The following is an 8615-nucleotide window of genomic DNA, read 5'->3' as shown; positions in this document are numbered from 1 at the left end:
TGTTATTTCGGATAGAAGTACAATTACTCCTGCTTGTTTTTGGTTTCTATTTGTGTGGATTTTTTTTTCATCCCTTTACTTTCAGTTTACATGTGTCTTTACAGGTGAGATGAGTTTCTTATAAGCAGTATATAGTTGGGTTTAAAAAGTACATTCAGGGCTGGGTGCAGTGGCTCACGCCTGTAATTCCAACACTTTGGGAGGCCAAGGTTGGCAAATCATGAGGTCAGGAGTTCGAGACCAGCCTGGCCAACATAGTGAAACCCTGTCTCTACTAAAAATACAAAAATTAGCTGCACATGGTGGTGCATGCCTGTAGTCCTAGCTACTTGGGAGGCTGAGGCAGGGGAATTGCTTGAACCCAGGAGACAGAGGTTGTGGTGAGCCAAGATTGTGCCACAGCACTCCAGTCTGGGCAAAGAGTGAGACTCCCTCTCAAAAATAAAATAAAATAAAATAAAATAAAATAAAATAAAATAAAATAAAATAAAATTCAGCAAGTTCATATCTTTTACATAGAAGGAGTAATCCATTTATATTCAAGATTATTATTTATATGTAAGGGCTTACTTCTGTCATTTTATTTATTGATTCCTGGTTGTTTTGTATATCCTTTGTTCTTTTTGTTCTCTCTTATTGTTTATCATTGTCATGTAGTGGTTTTCTATAGTGGTAACATTTAAGTCCCTTCTCATCCTCATTTGTATGTTTGCTCTACCAGTGGGCTTTATACATTCATGTGTTTTCATATGGTAGATATTGTCCTTTTGCTTTCACATGTAGAACTCCCTTCAGCATTTCTTATAAGGCCAGTCTAGTGGTTGTGAATTCCCTTAGCTTTTGTTTGTCTGGAAAATATTTTATTTCTCTTTCATTTATGAAGGATGTTGCTGCTCGCAATTTTTTCTTTTAGCACTTTGAATACATAATCCAACTTTCTCCTGGCCTGTAAGGTTTCTGATGAAAAATATACTGCTTGTCTGATTGGAGTTCCCTTAAATGTGACTAGATGCTTTTTCCTTGTTTTTCGAATTCTCTCTTTGTCTTTGACTTATAACGATTTGACTATAATGTACTATGGAGAAGACATTTTCGAATTGTATCTGTTTGGAGATTTATGAGCTTCCTGTATCTGGATGTCTACATCTCTTGCTAGATTTGGAAAGTTTTAAGATATTGTTTAATTAAATAGGTTTCTATCCCTTCCATTTTTTCCTTTGCCTCCTAGGACACTGATAATTCAAATATTTCATAACTTTATTGTGTACCATATGTCATGCAGACTTTGTTCATTGTTTTTATTCATTTTTCTTTATTTGTATCTGGGTTATTTCAAAAGACTTGTCTTCAAGTTCTAAAGTTATTCCTTCTATGTAATCCAGTCTATTGCTGAAGATTTCAAATGTATTTTGCATTTATTTGGTGAATTAATTAGTTCCCAAATTTCTGTTTTTTAATGACGTCTATTATTTTGGTAGATTTCTCAATTGTATCCTGAATTATTTTTTCTGATTTCTTTGTATTGTTTATCTAAATTGTTTTGTATGTAATCGAGCTTCTTTAATATAATTATGTTTAATTCTTTATTCAAGATTTCACACTTTTTAAAATTGGAATCTACTGCTGGAAAATTATTGTGTTCTTTTGGAAATGTCATATTTCATTGGTTATTAATGGTTTTTTGTGTCCTTAAGTTGATATCTGCACATCTGTTGTAAAATCAGTTTTTCCAGGTTTTTGAATTGGTTTCATAGGGGAGGACTTTTTCCTTAAGATATATCTATCTGGTTGGATAGGGCACTTTGGCCTTGATTCTGGGGGCATGCAGTAGTGTAGTCTTTGTATAATTTTTTAACCCGTAGACAGCTTCAGCAGTCTGTGACTTCCTCAGTAGCTTAGAGTGCAGTTTTTAGAGAAGGCTGTTGTGAAGATTTTCTGGGGATGGGGATGAGCAGTTGTGGACTAAAGTTGTACTGAGTGGTTAACTGGGCCCCACGGTGACGTATACTGGCATTGGTATCAGCAGGTCCGGGCAGGTAAATTCTTGGGTCTCCAGGCAGCTTGCTCATGTGCTGGCAATGGCAGCAGTGAGCCAGGTGGGTGGGTGGGTCTTTGGGCCCCTGGGCAGCAGGCATGGTGTGGTCAATGGCTGTGGCAGTGGAAAGATAATTTATTGGCTTCCAAGTGGTCTGTGCTGGTGTTGGCAGTGGCAGCAGTGGTCTGAGTATCGATATAGTCATTCTTTAGTTCACTTTAATAAATGAGTATAATTTTACCTATCAACATTTGTTTAAAATAAATATCTCATTTGTTTTATCTGCTTTGACAGTAAGGATAAAATAATCTTAACCATCTTTTATGTAATGATTAATTCCACTAATATTAATTTACTTAACTGCTGCATCCATATCTCCATGCCAATTTATATGCCATAATTCCACATATGTTTATTTATAAAGAAATGATTAGGACAAAGTCAGTGTAGGTTGGGGAATATGTAGCTTGACATCTAGAAGGAAAATTTGATTCATTTGGTTTTCCATGGTGTGGAAGGTGTTTGGGGTGCTCACCAGTGTTTCTGGTTTTACTCTGTTTAGGCACACAATGTTGGGGGACACTGGTGGGAAAGGGATTATATTTCCACTCTTTCTTGAAGATTGACGTGATCTGGTGACTCAGTTTAGTCAACAAAATGTGAGTAGAAGTGACAAGCAGTGCTTTGGTGCAGAAGTACTTACCATCCACATGAGACTGCCCAGCACACTCCTTTGCTGTGGTGACTCGGAAGCACTATTATAAGGATAGTGCCATGCAGTCAGTGCAGCTATCGAAGCAGAGCCCATGCCTTCAGGACAGACATTTTCACGGGGTATGAAGCACTTTGGGTGACTGAGAAACAACATTTTTTTTTGCACTAAATATCTGATATTATGGTGATGTTTTTTGTTACTACAGCATAAACCAACCAATTCTGACAGATATCCATGCATACCACTTTTGCCTCTAATTAGGTTGTACTTTAATAGGCAGTCAGTCTGTTTTGCTGTCCTCATATGTTTTTGACTGCACTGCCTTTTGGTAATTAACTGTCTTTTTTTCCTAAGCAGTGTGAAGCTTTGGCACCTTTCCCCTTCTTCACTTGCACCATCTCAGATGAAATGCACTGGACATAATGTCTGGGTTCAATGCTTCGTAATCTACTTGTGCTGGCTCCAAGAAGATAATTTTTTGAAGCATTGGGAGGACATTTTTCCATTTGTTTGATTTTATGGGTGAACACAGTACACGATAGAAGGAGTGAATGGGATCCCAACTGGACAGCAGAAAAGCACTTTGGAGCTGCTATAAAAATTGAAAACTGGCCGGGCGCGGTGACTCTCGCCTGTAATCCTAGCACTTTGGGAGGCCTAGGTGGGTGGATCATGAGGTCAGGAGATTGAGACTATCATGGCTAACATGGTGACACCCCGCCTCTATTAAAAATACAAAAAAATTAGCCGGGCATGGTGGCGGGCGCCTGTAGTCCCAGCTACTTGGGAGGCTGACGCAGGAGAATGGCGTGACCCCAGGAGGCAGAGCTTGCGGTGAGCCAAGATCGCGCCACTGCACTCCAACCTGGGTAACAGAGTGAGACTCCATCTCAAAATAAAATAAAATAAAATAAAATAAATTAGGAAATAGTGTGCATGTCCAGTTTTGATAAACAATGACTGAAGATTTGACATTGTCTCTACTCTAGAAATCCCCGTTCTTGAAAAAATACCCTGAATGAAGCAGTTCTTGTTTTGATGTGGACACTTCCTTGAAATTATCTCTCTCTCAGAGCTTATTTTATGCCATTATAACCCTTGTACTAAAGTGGCCCCTGAAAGTAGAAATTCAGGGCGCTTTATGGAGGAGGAGGGGGTGTGGTGGTTCATTTGATGTGGACCTTTATCAAGTTTTTGGAAATCTTAGTCTGGCATTCCCCAGTTAAAGAAAAGATGATTTCTGAGGGAAAATAGGGACATTTAAGAATTTTGAAAAAAAAAAAAAAAAAAAAAAAGAAAAAGCTATCCATTTAATCCACTTATAAAATACCTTCTTCTAGAGCACATTCATTTGCAGTCTAAATGAGACTTGAATTGACCCAGGAAAGAATGTCATTGCAATGCCAGGTTTCAAATGCAGAGTGCTCGGTGCTTCTTTCATCTGCAGGTAATGTCATTATGTATTGCAATCACTCTGATGGCATCTGCTCATTAGGAATTCATTGAGTGCTCATGTGGCTATAATGCACTTCTATTTGTATTCTGAGACAATTTAGCATTGGGGAACTTAAAAGTCATTTGATCAATCCTGTGTGGAGCTCCTGTTCACTCCAGGCAAATTAATGTGAAGATCATTGTAACATATTAAACAACTAATTGTTCATTGATGAAGCAGTAACACTGAAGTGTTCATATTTAAAGATGTAATATTTCATCGAATTTTGAAGGCATAAAAGTATTTTTCCTAGTTAGATTGAGTGGCAAAGACAGAGGAAGATTAACACTGAAATATGTAAAACTTAACTCATTGTTTTGACATGTTTACTTTCACAGTTTAGGAAAACTCAGGGTATATTATCTATGTATGGTTTGCTCATAAAATCATGTTTTCTTATATATTAAGTTTAAAAGTATAATCTTTATAAAATCAAACAATGCTGAATTTACAAGTTAGTCACTTGCTTTCCCTAGTTTTAATGAATTTGCAATGATTCTGAAAGGATTTAAATGCTGTTGAACTTAGGAATTTAATATGTCTTCACATTTTTACGAAACTATGAAGCCATCAAAACCTGAGAATAGAAGAAACCTTCAAAGTAATAGTAAAAAACGGGAAAAAATGATGGAAGCTGCACTTTCATAAACTCTACCATGTTATGCAATAGTGAAAGTACTTATTTTTTTTTCAGAAGAGAGGTTGATGGAGAGGGGGGGAAAAAGGAGAATTTCTCCTCTTTCAAACTCACTACATGCAAATGTTGTCATATGAAATATTCCTAAACAGTCTTGTTTTCAAATGGTGTTAAGAAGAGAATATGTTTTGTCCTGTTAGCATTTTTAATAATTTCCAAAATTCAGAGGTTTTTTTAAGATTAAGAGAAGTCTCTCAATATTTCTTTTCTTGCTTTTGTGTTTTTATAAACATAGATTTGAATTTTTATGTTTTCTAGAAGAATCCAGAAAAGGAGAATATGAATGAAAGGCAGTTTTATACAAAAAAAGGCCAGTCAACATATTTTGTGAGGGGCTATGACTGGCAATATTTCAGTCCATAATATTGGGACAAATACCTGAAATTCTTACGTGTGAAATTGCAAACCTTTAGAAGAAATTATAATGATGACCTAGTACAATCTCCTCATCTTACAGGTGATGAAACCAAAACCTAGATATCAAATTAAAAGCTCCTTTTTACAACACAAGATCTTAGAGATGAGAGCTTAAGAATGACATTAATAGATAGCATACAACAGTTTGAATATTTATTCAATATTATAACTACAAATACCCCAGCAGAACCTCTCTAAGACCTTATAATTATTTTAGGTTTTCTTATACTTAATTTACATGGTTTCCCTAAAGGTAACCGGATTCTAAGTTAACTCAAAGCTGAAGCTTGAAATAAGCATGCAGCTTTATTCATTCATTTATTTATTGAAAATTATCTTCTAAGAACAATGGAGTACTAGGCACTGTTCTAGATATTTATGATATGTCAGTGCTTATATAAACAAAAAGCTCTGCCCTGGTAGCAAGGACACAGACAAGTAATAATCAACACAATAAATAAGTTGAAAGATAGAAGGTGATTGTGCTATGAAAAAAAAATAGAGCAGGATGGGAGAATTGGAAGTACAGGACAGGGTTAATATGAAAGATGGTTGCATCTTTAAATGTGGTGGTCAAAGTGGACTTGATAAAGGTGACATTTAAGCAAAGGTCTGAAGGCTGGGAGGAAGCTAACCAAATGGAAGTGGGTGGAAGAATATTCTTGATGAGGGAACAGCCAGCACAAACTCCAAGGTGAGATTGTGCTTGGTATATTAAAGAAATAGCAAGGAGGCTAGTCTGGAGTGGAGTAAAAGACAGGGATCACAGAAGAAGAAAAAGTCAGAAAGATTGTCAGGGATCCAGACCTTGTGGGACCATGTAAAGAATTTGGATCGCTGTGGGTGAAAGACGAGCGGTTCGAGAAATTAGAATGGAAGAGTGACATAAGCTAATATGATGTCTTAAAAAATCATTTTTGGCTGTGTTGAGGACAGCCTCATCTTTAATGCAGAGTTTTAATTCCTCAAGACCTCTTTTCCTTGAGCTCTTTTGTTATCTTGTTCCTCTGTAACAAGTGCTTTGCCTGGATAGGGAAGGTTTAGAATAGCTTACGAAGGGCCCCGTGACTCTTTGAAAGTCAAGGCTCCTCTTTCTGGGCCTGCGAAGCCTTTGGTGATCTGCTCTGCCACGGGCTCTGCACCTGTTGACCCCTAGCTGTGCTCCCGCTGGGTGGCCTCTCTAGTTTCTTTTCTCACATGGCACCTCTTTATTATCGCTTCTCCTTAGGAGGTGAAAGAAGGGTGGGATGAAAAATGTTTAGGATTTAATGTATTTATCCTGATCCCATCACTTTTGTTTCCGTAATTATAAAAGCAGCATGTTTTTAATGTAAAAAATTAGGAAATAGAGGCACACACAAAGTCCTCCCAAAAAAGAAAGTATAATCTTCTTACTCAAAGATAACTTTAACACAGTTTTTGTATCTTTCCAGAGCTCTGTGCGCGTGTGTGTTTAAACAAAAAGGGTTTCTATTATGCATACGTTTGTAATCTTCTCATTTTACTTAATATATCATGATTGCATACATGTTAATAAATATTTCTTTATGCCAATGTTGTAATAACTTAGTGCTGTCTCATTTTGTGAATGTACTATTAGTTATTTAATTGTCAGTATATTGTTAGACATTTAGATGGTAAAGTAGAAAATGTTTGTCCATATATTTAATTCTTCTTTAAAGTAAACATCGAGAATTGGTATTTTAGGTAAATCAAATGTACACATATTTCTATATTTTTTGATGTATATTGCCACATTGTACTGAGAGTGATAATACCAGTTTTTTTATTCTCACCAGTACTCTATCAGGCCATTTCCTCCTACCCCAAACCTCGCAAACACAGGAGTAAAAAAATAAATACAAGTATTAATATGTAAAAAGTTATATATTATCATCTTACTTTTTATTGCTTTGATAATTAATGGCAAATATTTGTCAGTACCTTGCAGAAATCAACTTAGATACCCTTCTTTCACCTGGAAAGAGTTTCTAATGCCTTCGTTCTGGGCTGGCCCCCTTTCCTACATGGTATAGAATTTTGTACTTTAAGTACCACGTGTAAACACCAATTTACTTCTCTTTCTGCTTCATTAGGCTTTCAGATCCATGAAGGCAGGGACCCTGCTGTCTTGCTCACTACCAGCCAGTGACTGGCATGTCATAGCTTCTGAACAAATAGGTGTAAGTCTTGGAAACCATAATTTTAAAATAATGAAATAATTTAATTATATCACCAGTGGTTAATATCTTTTTGCCCTTCTTAAAGAAAATATATTTTACTGCCCATTTGACCAGCAGAGCAGTGCCCTTTTTTCCCCCTAATTTCTAGGCATTAGAAACAAATTTGTACATACTAGAATTCTGGAAAATGAATGAATGAATGAATGAATGAATGAATGGAGGCTCTTTCCATTGTCTATTTCATTTATAGTCTTCTGGTCAGCTGATGAGAATATACCCCCAACCTCTAGACTGAAAGTTGATTAAAAACCCCCAGCAAAACAAGACAAAAATACAGGCAAAGAGGAAACTCATAAATTATGTTTGTTTGATAACTCAAAGTGAATCACATTCTATTTTCTAAATTAATTCAACTTCAGAGCTTTATCCATGACTGGGTTTCTAGCCAATTCTTGGCTTTCTAGGTTATCTAGACACTACTTGTGACCTGGCAGTGCTGTTCTAAATAAATCATGTGTTAAGGGATTTCTGTATAGTAAACTATAGATCTTGTCTCTGTTATACAATCTGTGAATTTCCAACAGAATTTCTATGAAAGTCTATTTCAAACCTCAAACGATTAACTACTTTATTAGCATATATTTCTTTTTTTTCAGGTCAGACAGGTAATGTCCCCACATTGTAACTAGGTTCAGAGGGTGGCACGTCTCACATATGTATGTGAACACCCAGTCATCATGTTCATGAACTACAAGAGGATCATATTACTATATATTTCACTTTAATTTTTATGTACCAGAATATTTGATTTAGCTAATTTAATGAAATTTGTTAATATTTAAACATTAATAAACACATAAAAAATGTTAGTCTTTTTAATATAACTACTGAGAAAGTGAAGAAGTGATTTTAGTAAAAGTCAGTTGGTAATGGGTTTTGATTATCTGGACATCTAAGTTCAATGAATGTAAACACATTAGAAAGGGGACAGGTGAAGAAATTGAGGAAAAGACTCACATTAATCTCTCTCTCTCTCTCTTTTTTTTTTTTTTAAATTGAAACAGGGTCTCACT

General features: G+C 35.9%; 1 non-coding gene across 1 annotated transcript; it reads right to left on the bottom strand.

Moving 5' to 3' along the window:
- Positions 1-8197: 8197 nt before the first annotated feature.
- Positions 8198-8302, bottom strand: LOC116274359. The gene has a single exon (XR_004182985.1). It is a non-coding gene; the product is annotated as a small nucleolar RNA U13 (small nucleolar RNA).
- Positions 8303-8615: the final 313 nt, after the last annotated feature.

This window comes from Papio anubis, chromosome 3 (genome assembly GCF_008728515.1).
Source record: "Papio anubis isolate 15944 chromosome 3, Panubis1.0, whole genome shotgun sequence".
In the NCBI taxonomy this organism is placed as follows: Eukaryota; Metazoa; Chordata; class Mammalia; order Primates; family Cercopithecidae; genus Papio; species Papio anubis.
The sequence above is the reverse complement of the archived record's forward strand: the minus strand, read 5'-3'. Positions and strand labels throughout refer to the sequence as shown.